The sequence below is a fragment of the Coffea eugenioides genome, chromosome 6, assembly GCF_003713205.1.
Source record: "Coffea eugenioides isolate CCC68of chromosome 6, Ceug_1.0, whole genome shotgun sequence".
Classification (NCBI taxonomy): domain Eukaryota; kingdom Viridiplantae; phylum Streptophyta; class Magnoliopsida; order Gentianales; family Rubiaceae; genus Coffea; species Coffea eugenioides.
Window position 1 is genome coordinate 13,513,897 of NC_040040.1, and position 15,857 is coordinate 13,529,753.

The window sequence follows — 15,857 nt, forward strand, 5'->3', positions numbered from 1 at the left end:
AAAGCCCAGTGAGGTTCTATATATATAAACAAGTAATTAAACAAGGAACATTAGTCATGTAATGACAATTAATCCAGAAAACCTTATGTATAGTTCATGAGTGGTTGGGACTTATTACAGGTATGGAGCATATCACAGGTATAGCACATGATTTCATGTTGGCATTTTAGCATGGAACAATTATCATGATACGCGGTAACCAGATACTGAAGGATACGGTGTTCCGGTGGAACTTTGTCGGTCCTCTGCACCTTATAACTTCTGAATCCCCACGGTTGACTGGCCATCACCTTATCCCTCCAGTGGTAATACTCGAGTATACCGACGGTTGTCCAGGGTTCCAACCTACCCGACCGAGCCCAGTCCTGGCTCGAGTAGGTCAGTAACCGAGGCGGGGCCCAAGTTCAGCCAAAAGGCTTACATTCATGCGCAACTAATATTTCAACATTTAAACACCAAAATCTCATATTTATTTAGGTTGAGTGCGATAAAGTACACACTCACCTAGCAAAAGTTCATTTTAGAAATCGTAGAAAACAATTAACATTTAATCAAATGTTCACAAATAACCACATAGTCATAACAATCCACATAGTCATAGAAACAAAACGTATATAGAACACTCACCTATTTAAGCAAAATAATGTTCAAAGTATCCTCCCGGATAACACTCTCAATCGCCAAGAAACCCTAATAATAGCCAAGAGAAAATATTACAGTTAAACCTCTCCAAAGTTTAAGTAAACCAAAGAAAATCCGAATAACTACTAGTACAAAGTATAAGTATAGTCTTCTAGTCTTCGAGCGTAAATTTGGGCAGCATGCCCTTTGTATTTACCTAATTTCCAGCCATTATGGCTTCATTCTTTTACTCAATCAAACCCAAGATTATCCATAACATAATTTCATTTCAATAGCCATTCAATAGGCTCAATACGGTACAAGAACAAGAAATCAAGTTAATAACGAGTGTGGCAACGAAGTTTACAAAAGACAGTTTTGACGGGTTTTTGCGGAATGGCACATCCGAGGCTATGCTTATCGGATTGAGGTGAAACTTATACCAATTCGAAGCTAAGATGAAGGCCTACAATGTTCATGAAGATCACTTAGTCCAGTTTCTAATGCCACTTAGTCCAGTTTCTAATGCAACTTAGTCAAATCCTCAAATTACAGAACCAAAATCCAACTCGTCGGCTATTTAACCACACTACACTGGAATGGTCATATCTCAGGTTACAAAGGTCCGATTAAGGTGTTCTTGGAGGCGTTTAAAAGCTAAGACAGGGTACTAAAACTTTAATGTTTTCGAAAATGGTGAAATTTGAACAGATTATAGTGAATAAACACAACCAAAAAGACTAAACTGTCCACGCGGAACTCTGGAATGTAACCTAGAACAGCGAGGGTATTTTGGTCTTTTCACAAGATACGTTGCTCCGATTGAGTTGAAATTTTGTACACAACTATAAAATACCATTCTCTACAACTTTAATGTTTTTACCTAAGGCTAAATCAGCCGCTAACATGAGGCTACAAAACCGGACAGAAAAAGGGGGAAAATTTTCCAGAATCTGGAATTTTTGTTCTTCAATGAAACTTTCTCAAATTTCTTGTTCCAATCACTACCAAATCCCCTTGTATAATCTTATATTCAACATATAGTAACCATATAGCAAGTTTGGGCAGAAATTTATCAAATCCTAACTCACTTATATCATCCAAAAATCATCACAACAACTTGTATAACTTGTAATCTAACCCAAAACATGAACTATTTAACATCTTAAACAAGAGTAAAATGATCAAAGCCATAGATCAGATTTTATACCTCAAAGACAAAGCTTGGAAGAGTGATACTTCACCTCCTTTGGAAATTTTTAGTTCCCCTAGCTTCCCAAGATCACAACTCACTCTTTAATCGGTTTAAAATTTCATTGCCTCACTTGGTTAGTGCAAATCAAGAAGAAAAAAAATGGTTTCTCTTGCTCTCTCTTTTCTCTCTCAACAATTTCGTCCATAAGCAAGAAAAAATGAAGAAGAAAGAGCTTAGTTTGTCTTATAAGAAGGTAGGAGAGATAAGGTTTAATTTAGTCCACATGTTGGCCAACACTTGGCTCAACCTCAACCACACAATTTTCTCTTTCTTTCCTTGCATTTTGGGCCACATATGTTGGTCAATAGGTAATCATGAGAGGGAAGATATTTTGCTCAATTAGTGATAAGCTTGTATGGCAAGAAAGTGGTGGTCAAGTGGTGGTTAAATCGGTAGTACCCGGTACACGTCGATTCGCACTGTTTTTCCTTAAATCCCCCGTACTAGGATTTTTACTTCCTATTCACCAATTTTATATCATTGATCCTAATCACATATTATTTCTCACTTAAAAGTCACTTTTAATCACCAAATTTAGTCCTTGCTTCGTACCGAAAATTCATCCGGCGGAAAATCGCGAAAACCCTAATTTTGCTCCAATCTTAAATCCAAAAGTGAAACCCTACTTTCTAGGTCTATTTGCACTTATTGAGGGATGATTGAATGTTACTTTTTCTTATTTGGACTCGTCTTGTTATCAAAATCTCAGTCTTAGGGGAGGTTTGTGCAATTTTACAAAACTCAGGGGGACTAGTGAAATTATCAAAAATATCAGGGGAGGTTTTTGAAATTATCCCTTTCTCTTTTTACCCTTTGTTTTTATTTACACCCCACTTTTAGGACGTTTGTGTTTCTTGTATCCTGTCAAACCCCATCACAAATTAAAGATGCAATTAATCCATCTTAAGATTAAGCATATATGAAAGCACAATATATATATATATATATATATATATATATGATGGTGAAGAACAACAAATAGTACATATTACCGCGACGAAATTCACTTATACTCGAGTAAAGATAAGGACATATAGTTCATGCGTATCACCTACTTATCGCTGAAACTTAGATTGAAATCTACAGTTTGTATATGAATTTGAGTTCTTTTATCCTTTTTTTTTTTGATGGAAACAGAGAGTTCTTTTATATCCTTCAAAAAAAGAAAATTTTTTTTGAGTTCTTTTATAGACCAAGATGTCATCGAATAGACCAAGATGGCAATGACAACTTCAATCACACCACTGCCCGAACAAGCAGGCAACAGAAATATACCTCAAGCTGCCACGATTTTGGCATTTTCTCCGAAAGGTCGGTCTCTTGAGGAGAAACTCGTTTTTGGGAGACCCAAATTCATTCCGCCTTTTGCTCGTCACTTTGGTTAACCCAAAGGCTACAGCTGTTGATACAGATTAAAAATGTTAATTAGGCCCTAATGACTTGTGCAGTTGTATGGGTATATTAATTACTAGGGTATATTAATTACTATGTGGAAATCTAAGTGGTTTTATATGTATGTTAATTCCAATGAACCCCCTTGGCCTATTTATTATTTTAATTTGCGTTTATACCTTCTTATTACTCCCTCCGTCCCACTTTGATAGTTCTGTTTCTTTTTTCACACAGTTTAAGAAAAAGTAGTTAACTTTGTTAGAAAAGTAAATTTAGATTACTGTTTTCCTAAAATACCCTCACATTAAATATGGTACAACTTTATGGGAACTTGAATTTATGGTAAAAAAAGAATCAACTCTCATTAAATGAGGTAGGTTTATAGTAACAACTACTTACATTGAATAAGGATATTTTAGGAAAATTAAAATACAACTACATTCTTCAATTAGAAAGTGGACTACAATTTGGGACAGATGCAAAAGGAATACAGGACTATTAAAGTGGGACGGAGGGAGTAGTAAAAATGCAGTAGTACTTCTTATTAGTAAATGCAAGTGTTATAGTAATCATATCCATAAGTCAAACGTGAACTAAACATGAAAACTAATTAGTGAGAATGAATGAAACGTTTGCTCAATTGTCAATGTTTTGGTATAATCAATGTTTAGATGTCATGATGGAATATGTTAAATACAAATTTGACTTAATTATTCTAGCTCAAATTATAAGATGTAATATGTCTTTATAACTCTTTGTTTTATTTGTTCTATAATAGTAGTAGTTGTCCATTCAAGTGAAATTTTTACATCAAAAATAAATAAGGATTGATATCAAACTTCTTCAATTGCAATATTTGATTCACTCTAATACATGGATTTTCAAGTTAAGATTTTGCATTTACTAGCAATATAAATAGCAAAAGTCAAAGAAAAAACATTTGTTTTCTAGTGTAAATGATAAAATTTATTTTAAATACAAGAAGAATTAATTATTATAAAAACTACATTCAAACATTAATTGAGCTTATAAATAGTTTAAGATATCATGATGCAATATAAAGATGTATAAGGATATATTTTACGTCCTGCTATTTAAGCATATTCATATAATGAATGTGGAAAGGGCTTTTTCCAAGTTTGTCTGAGGAATGGGATTTTAAAAATGACTACTCCAAGGGAAGAGGGCTTTCCCACTTAAATGTGTGGTACAAATGCCGGAATAAATAAAATAGACAAGTTGGAAATGATTTACCTTTGTGGGCCTTTTTCTTAAGTGGAGTAGTTAGAAGAGACATAAACCACAACAAAAATTAATGTGTGAAAATATTAAACGGGTAAAATCCAACTTAAAAATTGTCCTATCAATCTCGTCAATTAGATCTATGATATCCCATAGGAAACTTAGAACAATTTAATTGAAAACTTTATATATATAGACTAGTTGTGAAACCGTGCAAGGCATATATGAGCAAGGGAAAGAGAAGACACGCAAATATTTATTGTGACATAATTTGGACAGGATTAGGCTGGAGAACCTCGTGGATTGTGTTTGCACAGCGAGGGCAGGGACTCTGGGAGTATTAAATAGAGAGATTCGAGTGGGGGCACTGCAAAAGCGTGAGAAACGAGATGACTGAAAGCATGAAGCATGGGGAGGCAGATTTGCCTTTTTAATTGAAAATTGCTCTGGCGGGGAAAATATACTAAATAATTAATTATTTGCTTTGACAATAACGCTAGGGAGCCAAACGGTAGTTTTTGATACATGGCAATCTTTACGGCTGTTACTCTCATTCAATTCAATGGCGTAGATTTGCTTTTGTTTTGCAGCTCAGAATTACAATGTCGATTGTGAATTTCAATTTCAATTTCATTTTTGTTACCGCCTACTCTTGTCTTCCGTTAGATTAATCCGTACTCCTTACCAATCATTATTGGTACGAAGTACAAAACCACGTCTATTACCATTTTGTAGAATTTTTGTAAGAGCGGATGAAAACAATTGCTGGTATCCATCGTTTTTCACTTCATATATTTACAATTGTTATACGCCTAATACTGAACAAAGTCAAGTATTTAGTTTCAATTAGACCCGGAAGACATAGCAACCGATTTCCCACAAGCCAATATCAAAACTTTACTTAGATATACCTATTAAAAACTTCACTTAGCCAAGCATTACTAAATTCACCAATATACCTATTAAAAATTCACTTCTCTGCGGTTCACAATGTCACACTATAAGAATAAAATTTTCATATATCAGGGTTACAGAATTTTAAAAGTCTTAGATTTAAATCTCCCTTCTCGTTCTCCGCTTCTTAAATTCTATCCTACAAAAGAAGAAATTACTCAATTTATGTTTAAAATTTTATTTTAAGCGTCTTTAAGGAACTTTTTTTTAAAAAAAAAACATTCTTCTTCGTTCTACGGAGATCACATTATTGGTTAAATTTTGACAAATTGGCATCGGCTGGATTTAGAAACACAACTGAATTAAATCCATGTTAAATGGCTTTTGCTAATAGACTAGCAGATAATAGTAGTAGTAGTGTCATTTCGATTCTGCTTGGCAATCTTTACGGTTGTTCTTACTCATTCATTGGCATATTTGTTCTCCATTTGCCTTAATTTGTTTTCCAAATCAGAATTATGAGCGCAAATGACTACAGTTTCAATTCCCGCGCGGGTCCATGAAACCCTCGGACTACAGTTTCGACCTGTACGGATTCTTGAGTGGAGCGGTAAAATTAACAGTAACAGCTGCCGGGCTCCCTTCAGACCGCTTTTACGTCACCACGTCAGCGAGCGCATTCCTGTCTTCCGTTAAATCAATTAATCCGTACTCCTTACCAATGGATTGCTGCAAAGTACAAACCCATTATTACCATTTTGTAGGAATTTTTGTAAAAGCAGATGCAAACAGTTGCTGGTATCCATCAATTTTAATATTTTATATATTTAAATCACAATCTCCAATGGAGTTGATGCTTCATTTCCATTTCCATTGTGGTCCTACAAATTTACAACGTCAGTCGAGGTGCAATCAAAGCTGGATATGTACAACTTACCTACCACAATTTTGTTTCATTCCCGGGTCCCGTTAGTCAATCACATGCACTGCAACAAGTGTTTGCGTCGCTGGCATAGAGCTTTATTTGAAATAATTAATATATAAATTTTTGTGATGTGATATATATGAGATAAAAAAATAGATTGAACATATATTCAGGATATAAGTAAAATCTTATTTGCCATTGGGGCAGGTTGGCTGGCTATGGGAACAATTTTATCAGGCCCTAGGTCGTGTGGTCGAACCTGCCTTTTTACCGCTTCGGGTCTCTTGGGGGGCGGCGGCTCAAGGTGCAGTGGGATTAGTCGGGGTGATACCCGGATACCCACTGTATTGACAAAAAAAAAAAGTAAACTCTTATTTAAAAAAATAAGATATCCAAACACAGTCTTAATTCCACCATGGGTTTGTTTAGCTTCGGTTGTTGGTTCTTAATAGTTAATCAAATAGCGGAGTGGAGATTTCCCCTTCACAAATTTGTACGGAGGGGTAGGTAAGCTCGATTAGCTTGGTGTTGGTGAGTTTAATCTTTATGCATGACATATGATTTTCTGTTATTATTAATAAAAGAAGTTTATTTGCCTAAAAAAAATCCTAATCAAATAGAGGCCTCGTGATGGTTCACCCGGATATGCCTGGTTCACCCGAATTAATTAACAAAGTATTCATTAAAGGGATTATCTAAGTGAATGACAATATTGAATTGCGTTTGATAAAATTGGACACTGAAATATAAATTCGTTAAATTATTGAATTGTTAAGTACTAAATATGATACATTTGACCATATTTCACATTAAGTGATAAGTGAATAGTTCATCACTTATTTTTTGGAACAAATTTTATTTAAAAAATTCAGTGCTACATAATTAATTCTGAGTACTGCATTTTCAAAATTGTAACCTTCCCATGGCATATAAACTACTAATACGGTTTTTCCTAACAAGTGCTAAAAGGCTTTGATCGTCTTCCCCGTTAAGATAGGTCAATTCACGCCATTTTTATAGGCAAACTCTGTAGTTGTAAGTACTTATTATTCTTCCTTGCTCTCTTCTGTCCGTAATGTTCAGATGGCTTTTGTCTTTTGAGTTCTTCCTGTTTTTGTTTGCTAGTTCCTATGGAAGGCACGAAATGCATATTTCTTTGAAGATAAGCAGATTCCTTTGCCAGTGATTTGTGATCAAATTTCTTTCTGATTCCTAGATCAATTCACATCATTTTTATAAGCAAACTTTGCAGTTGTAAGAACTTATTATTCCCCCTTGCTCTTTTCAGTCCGTAATGTTTAGATAGCTTGTCTTTCAAGTTCTTCTTGTTTTTGTTTGTAAGTTCCTTTGGAAGGTATGAAATGCATATTTCTTTGTCGGTGATTTGTAATCAAATTCCTAGGTCAATTCACATCGTTTTTAAAGGCAAACTCTGCAGTTGTAAGAACTTATTATTAGGGATGGCAATGGGACAGGTGGTTGCAGACACCAGTCCGCTCGTCCCGTGGGGGACTAATGGGGTGGGGGGGGGGAATCTTTCCCCTCGTTTAGAAACGGGACAGGGGACGGGGGAGTATACCTCTGCCCCATCACCCGCTAAAAAAAAAAATGTATATAATTATATATATAATATTTAATTTAATTAGTTATAAACTCATGATAATGATATTATTAGTTATATATATTATATAATGTATATTAGTATATGTAATATAATTGATATTATCAATTATACTAATAATTATATATGTTTACTAATATAAATTATTAATTAGTTATACTAAATTTACTAATACATTTATACTAAATTCCTAATTATACTTAATACAATAGCACTTTTTTCTCAAAAAAAAAAAACACAAGTATAATAATGAATTATTGATTGTATTTGTGCCAAAAGTGAAAATTTGACTACTTTAATTGTATTTATTTCATTATGTTGGGTTGTATTCAAATAATTTTTATTTAATTGTTTTGTGAGTTTCAATTGTGAAATTACAATTAATAATAACTTGGTGATGTGTTGATATTTTAATACTTGATTATTTGCTAAAATTTAACTATAATAAAATTATATAACAAATTTTTATTAATCCCGCGGACGCCCCGGCGGAGGAAGCGGGGCGGGGGGAACGGGGGGCGGGGAAGCCGCCCCATTGCCATCCTTACTTATTATTCTCCCTCATTCTCTTCAGTCCGTAATGTTTAGACAACTTTTGTCTTTCAAGTTCTTCATATTTTTGTGGGAAAAATGCACTTTTCATCCTCAACGTTTGGGTTGTTGACCAATTTCACCTCAAAGTTTCACCCAAAACACATTTCATCCTCAAAGTTAGGTAATTTTGGCCAATCAAGGACAATTGACGGGAAATGGCAAATTTGTCGTTAGAACCAATTGTAAACCCAACAAAAAATAGGTAAAACCAAATGGAGCCATATTTAACGGAACAATAATTTGCAACGGACGACAACCAACATTCTTCTCCTTCTTCCCTGCCTTTTTGCAACCACAAAATTTTTTTGCCAATCTCTGGATATTCATAACCACAAGACTTCAGAATCACTAATAATTGATGGGAATTTGCATATGCCTTTCTGCAACCACAAAATTCTACTCTGGATCTTTAAACATTTCATCCTAGAGCATTTGCCAGTGGTTCTGAAGTCTCATTTTTGCCGAATGAGGAGCAGAAGTTCTGAAGTCTCTAGTGGTTCATCAACTCCATTATGCAATTGTGGGTTGAGAACAAAATGAGCATCTGTTGGTGTGGCGAGAATCCGAGAAGAAGATTCATTTGGTTGCTCTTTGTGGCCCGTAAGAAATATTTGTCTATAAATATTGTTCCTTAGATTTATATTTGCAGGACTGCAAACATTCAAGCCAGTATCACTATCATTGCTTCAGCACTAGATGCTCAACATCTCCAAGCTCCACTTCGCCTCCTTTCCATTGCTCATCAGTCTGAAAAAGCTTTTCAATTTGCTCTAGTGATTTCCCCTTCGTTTTTGGGACACACTTGTAAACAAAAGCAACAGAAAGAGCTGAAATTGCTGCAAAGACAAAAAAGGTTCCACCTACTATATATAGCATGAGAAATGGTTAGCAAAGACATGGCAACCAGGCCACTACTAACTCTATCCCCACAGCCCCAATGGAGGATGCTTGAGCTCGTAACCGTAGAGGGAAGATTTCAGAGGACAAAACCCAACAAACTGGGCCAATTCCCACTGAGAAGAATGCTGCATTTCCACATACACAGAGAATGGCCAACTTTATCCCAATTGGACGATTCCCCAGGAAGGAGAGAGTTAATCCCATAATGAACAAACAAGCAGTCATTCCAATTGTACTCACATAAAGAAGTGGTTTTCTACCTACTTTGTCAATAAGTAAAATAGCTATCAGGATGAAGACTATTTTGGTAAACCCCACGGCAACTGTTGCAGCATGAAGTTCCGAACTGCTCTTGATCCCGGCATCTTTAAAGATTGTAGGACTATAATACACAGTTGCATCCGTTCCTGTGATCTGTTGGAAAGTCTGAATTCCACAACCTGCAATGAGCATCCGTTTAACCCCGGGTGATGGATTTAGTAATTCACGCCATACAGATCTCTCCTCGTGCTTTCCAACGTTGGCGAGCCCTGCAGCTAGTTGTATTTCAGCTAATCTCTCCTCTGCTTCTTTTGCATTTTCAGTTGTTTTGAGAAGCACCAACCTGGCTTTGGTCGTCATGCTTTGCATTACTAGCCACCGCGGAGATTCAGGGATGATAAACAGAGCAAAACAGGTGAAAGCTGAAGGGAGAATCCCAACGGCAAGCACGATCCTCCAATTTGTGTGTACGGGCAGCCCTGAGAAGGCATAATTTGAAACATAACCAAGCAGGATCCCAAAATTAATGGAAATTTTAGCGATGGAGGTTATTTAATGAATATTTGTCTATGCCTTCCTTCTTGCCAGCAGATGCTCGAAATTGTGACGGTGAGATTGGCTAAAAAAACTTTTAGGGCTGAAGAATGGAGAAGAAAAAAGGAGAAGAATGCAGCTTTTTCCCTTTTGTTATTTTCCAAATTTTAATCCGTTAGAAAAAGTGGCTCCATTTGATTAGACCCGGTTTTGTTGGGTATAAAATTGGATCTGACGGGAAATTGCTTCTCACGTGCAAAGTTCCGTCCCAATTAAATAATTGTCCTTCATTTCCCGTCAATTGTCCTTGATTGGCCAAAATTACCTAACTTTGAGGATGAAATGTGTTTTGGGTGAAACTTTGAGGTGAAATTGGTCAACAACCCAAACTTTGAGGATGAAAAGTGCATTTTTCCCTATTTTTGTTTGTAAGTTCATATGGAAGGCATGAAATGCATATTTCTTTGAGGGTAAGCAGATTTCTTTGTCAGTGATTTGTAATCAGATTCCTAGGTCAAATCACATCGTTTTTATAGGCATACTCTACCGTTGTAAGAACTTATTATCCCCCTTTGATCTCTTTAGTTCGTAATGTTTAGATAGCTTTTGTCTTTCGAGTTCTTCCTGTTTTTGTTTGCTAGTTTTTATGGAAGGCATGAAATGCATATTTCTTTGAGGGTAAGTAGATTCATTAGTTGGTGATTGATTTGTGATCTGATTCCTAGGTCAAATCACATCGTTTTTATAGGCAAACTCTACCATTGTAAGAACTTATTATTCCCCCTTGCTCTCTTCAATCCGTAATGTTTAGATAGCTTTTGTCTTTTGAGTTCTTCCTGCTTTTGTTTGCTAGTTTCTATGGAAGGCACAAAATGCATATTTCTTTGAGGGTAAGCATATTTCTTTGTTGGTGATTTGTGATAGATTTTTAGTTCAGTTTTTAATAGTTTTTCGCTTCAATTTAAGGGCTTAAGTTACAATTTCTCTTCTTGGCCTCATTTTTTTGCGAAGTATCTCTATTTTATCTGGATCTATTAAGTTATTGAATTGCTAAATACTAAATATAATACATTTGAATATATTTCATATTAAGTGATAAGTGAATAGTTCATCATTTATTTTTTAGAATAAATATTGTCTAAGAGATTCAGTGCCACTTAATTAATTCAGATGTTCGATTTTTTATTATCAAACAGTCTGAACATATTAAGATCTTAATTCATTAAATTTAAGTGTTGAATTGAGTTATCAAACAACAAATCTGATTGACAATATTGAAAACTAAAGCCCTGTTTGATAACCTAATTCAGCACTTAAATTTAATGGATTCAGATTTTAATATGTTAAAATGCATTTGATAACAAAAAATTGAACATTTAAATTAATTAAGTGCTACTGAATTTTTTAGACAAAACTTGCTCCCAAAAAATGTGACATACATTCAAATGTATTTGATTTAATAATTAATAATTTAATAAGTTAATGAATTCAGACTTCAAATTTTAGATTTCACATTTCAGTATTCAAATTTCAATTTTATCCAGCGCATCGTAAGTTTGATTCAGAACCTTCGTCTATCGGCAAGGGATAACCATGTTTTTTTTTCTTTTCTTTGTTTGTCAGTTTCCTGTTTACGGAAAAAAAGCTAACTAAAACGTATCCCAGTGGATTGGTATTCTAATTTTGATTTTTCAAAGGAGCAAACTTCAAAATTAACCACAACTCCATGGTTATAGAAATAAACTTCAAATTAAACCATAATTGCTTACTAACAAACCCTCCTTACAAAGTAATTGATATACATGACGAGACTGTATCATGATTGACATTACAGGATTGCGGCGATATCAAATCATATCACTAAGAATGGTATACATGACGAGATTATATTATCTGCAAAGGAAGTTATTAAAAAAAATCCTCATCATGTATAACAAGGATGATAATTAAGGACAATTTGAGAGAGCGCTATAACCGTGGAAAACCTCTAGGGAGGAAAAATCTGTTCCAATTTCCAAGCTCTCTATTACACCATTCCCGTTGTAATGATCAGCATACTAGCTAAGTGATATCCACCTCTTCTTTTTCTTTTTGTTTTTGTTTTTTTCCCCTTATAACAGGTGAATAATAAATAGAAAACAGAGTAAAGAAAAGTGCCCGACATAGAATTCTCCTTCAGATTACGTTTCGTGAAATCATTTAATTTCAGTTCTGACAAACGAACGAAAGGAGGTGGAATTTCATTTTTTATGAGGGTCGATCCCTGAGATCTGATAAAAGAAAGGTGCATTAGCGGTTAATATGTACTTACTCCTAATAAATTATTCAAGAAACAAGATGCGCATTTCCCTCAAGTAATTTTTATTGTTCAAAATACACTCAAGTAAAAATGCTGTCCAGTTTGGTCAGTGCCATTCTCATTTATTGAACCCAACAAATAAAAAAAGGTATTATTCTGATGGTGGAAAGTAGTCAAGTCACATGCACCTTGATTTTGATGCTGCAATAACTGTCAACTAGAGATTTTATTTCGGAAATTCTACTATCCTTTTTGAATACTATACTCACGATTGTAATATAATAACCCTTGTCAAATTATTCAATAGTTTAAACTTTTAAAATGATTTAATAGATAATATTTCATTTTTTAACATATCCAATGATAAACTAATACTCATTAATACTACCCTTTATTTTGATACGAGTGCATTAACTACTTAATTCCTATATCTAAAAATATTCATCCCTTATTCTATAAATACTCGGAAAGAATTCAAATTTTTCATACTCTGACATCTAATTTCACCAAATAATGGGTAGCATGATAATGAGACCTCCAATCTTCTTTAACCAGTAGTTCTCGGTGCATATGTATAACTCCCATTTGAATGTTATTGATATATTTTTAACGTTTACAAAAAAACTTGGAAAATCTAGAAGGAAATCCTGAATTAACAATGGTGCACTCATGTCGCGTGCGTTCGAATGATAACATGGAAGTTCTTGACGTCGATTATTTTCTGAACCTCACCACACGAAAGTTCGTCCCACCCAAGAAAGCAACAATTACTCCCCACTACAATTTGACGTGCTTCCCATCTTCTTGCTCTTCTAATCTAATTTTCTTGTCCACAATTAGAAAATGCACTCGTAGCAAATGAGAGAAGGAAAAAAAAAATAAGAAAAGAAGAAAGGAAGCAAGACAGAGTATTAATCTGATGCAGGAAATACATCACTCCTGTGATGAATTTTAGAGCAAGATGATAACTGGACTGCACCAAACTCATTACCAACGATCATGTATCGAGCATCTCAGCATCAAGAAAAGGTATAGAACAAAAGAATCAGATTAAATTTAGGGTTGAAAATTTTATTAGATGTTGCTAGTAGGTAGCAGCACTCTCGAGGCCCCTCCATTTTGAAGCATATATGGGAGGACTAACATATGGGGCTGAAAATTACTTCAATTTTGGGCTGAAATTCCCATTAAATCTTGCTAATTGCTCTGTGGGTGTCAACACTGGTAGCGGAAAACGGAGCCAGAGCTTAAACTTTGGGAGGCAAGATTAATAAAGATGTGAATTTAAGAAGACACCTTTATGTATTTTAAAAACTTTAGGGGATAAACTCTAATGTTTACATCGAAAATTTTTAACGGGATGTTGAAAGATTCAAAAAAACTTTTGGGGGGAGGGGGGCAAAATATAATATCTATTAGAATATCAGTAAAATTTTTGTATTATTTTAAATGGCTGCAAAATAATTTTTGGAATCTTTGGGAGGCCCTCTCCGCCCTCCATTCGTCAATCAGGGAGCAGCAGCTCAACAAAAAGAAAGAAAGCAAAAAAAAAAAAAAAAAAAAGTAGCAGCACACTGCATGAATCCCGTCCCCTTTGAAATTGTTTTCAATAATTACTCGAGCGATTACTGTTTAAGATTTGAAAAAATTAGGGCAAATTACATTTTAGCCCCCTGTGGTTTTCGAAAAAACCACATAACCCCCCCATCGTTCAAAAAGCTATACATAAACCCCCTGTGGTTTGGGTTGAACTGGCAAATAGACGGAAAGCACCCACCGTAACGATTCGTGGGCAAAACGCGCCTGTTCTTCTGGTAGCAGTAGGAAACATACCCATATTACCCCTGACCAATTTGACGTACCCAATAAAGCCTAGATGGGTGCTCCTCATCTCTTTCCATCTTCCGAAATACTTTGTTGCTGACTTTGCACTGAAAGTTGGTGAAGGAACCCAAGATAGAGAACGAAAGAAAAATAAGAAGAAATGCCGTGAAGATAGAAGCTGAACAAACCTGCAATTTTCGTTCAACTGGTGAGGCAGTGATGATAAGGTTTTAGAAATGACTATTTTATAAATGACTGTTAAGGTTTTATAAATGACTGTTTTAGTTCTTGGATTGCACCTTACCTCCAAAATTTGGGAATTTACCCAAATTTTCCATTTTCTAATATTCCTACAAATATGCAAAATTATGCATATCCCTCAAATCTACCCAATATTAATGTTTTGTTAAACTCTAAATAACAAAAATATGAAATATATTATTTAAATATATTTTAGTTACACACAAGTTGGACGGGTAACTAGTGTGTCAGAGAGTTGCCATAATCTCCTTAAACCCGCATGCGGGTTTAAAGAGTATTCGGATATTCTCATATGCACCTATGCAAATCGAACCAACCGGATATCTTATCCGTATCCCATTTTTTAAAATAAAAATCTTATAAATTTGAAAAATAAAATCAAATTTAGATGTATTAGGGTTTTAAAAATATTATATAAGTGATAAAAATTTTATAAATTGTAAAAATAAAATCAAATTTAAATAATTAAATGTTATATTTGCATAAGAAATAATACAATAATCATAATAATGATAATACAATAATATTGGTGTAATAAAACTGCCATTAATTTAAATATTTACTTATAATGCCCAAAGAGCCTAATTACCAATTTTTTCTTCTCGCGCTCAAATATAACATTAACCCGCATGTGAGCTAACCTTGAAATAGAAAAAACACAGAATCCCGCTTGCGGGTTTCAACGTTATTATGCAGGCGGGATTTTCTTTACTCCCGAATGCAATTTTCTTTACCCTAATCTTAATGCATAAATTCAATTCTAGTCGATAAAATATTCTATGCTTAAATATGATAATACAGATTGTCCCAAAGCAGCAAAATTTTAAATTAATCAACGCTTAAGCAAAATAATCACTGATTTATTAACTTTCCAATGCCTGATAGTTTCTGTTCAAAAACCATGCAAGTGCATCTTATATGCTAAAATGATGTCAAAAAACTTACCAGATGCAACAACAGCTTTCGTGATGCTCTTTCACAGCTACTTTTTGGTCTTCAATGGTAGATCTTTGTGGGTTAAATTTCTCTCCTTCATTCGGTGGTCATGTTTTTCTCTCCTTTTCTCACGACAAAGACAGAACAAGGAAGAATCTGACTCATCTGCTTCCTTTTTGTATTTATATTAGGGTAATTTGGACATTTTGCCCACGAATCGTTACGGTGGGTGCTTTCCGTCTATTTGCCAGTTCAACCCAAACCACAGGGGGTTTATGTATAGCTTTTTGAACGATGG

At 34.6% G+C, this 15,857-nt stretch overlaps 1 pseudogene; it reads right to left on the reverse strand.

The window, feature by feature from the left end:
- Nucleotides 1-9,147: 9,147 nt before the first annotated feature.
- On the reverse strand, nucleotides 9,148-10,254 carry LOC113773600 (annotated as a pseudogene).
- Between the last annotated feature and the right edge of the window lie 5,603 nt (nucleotides 10,255-15,857).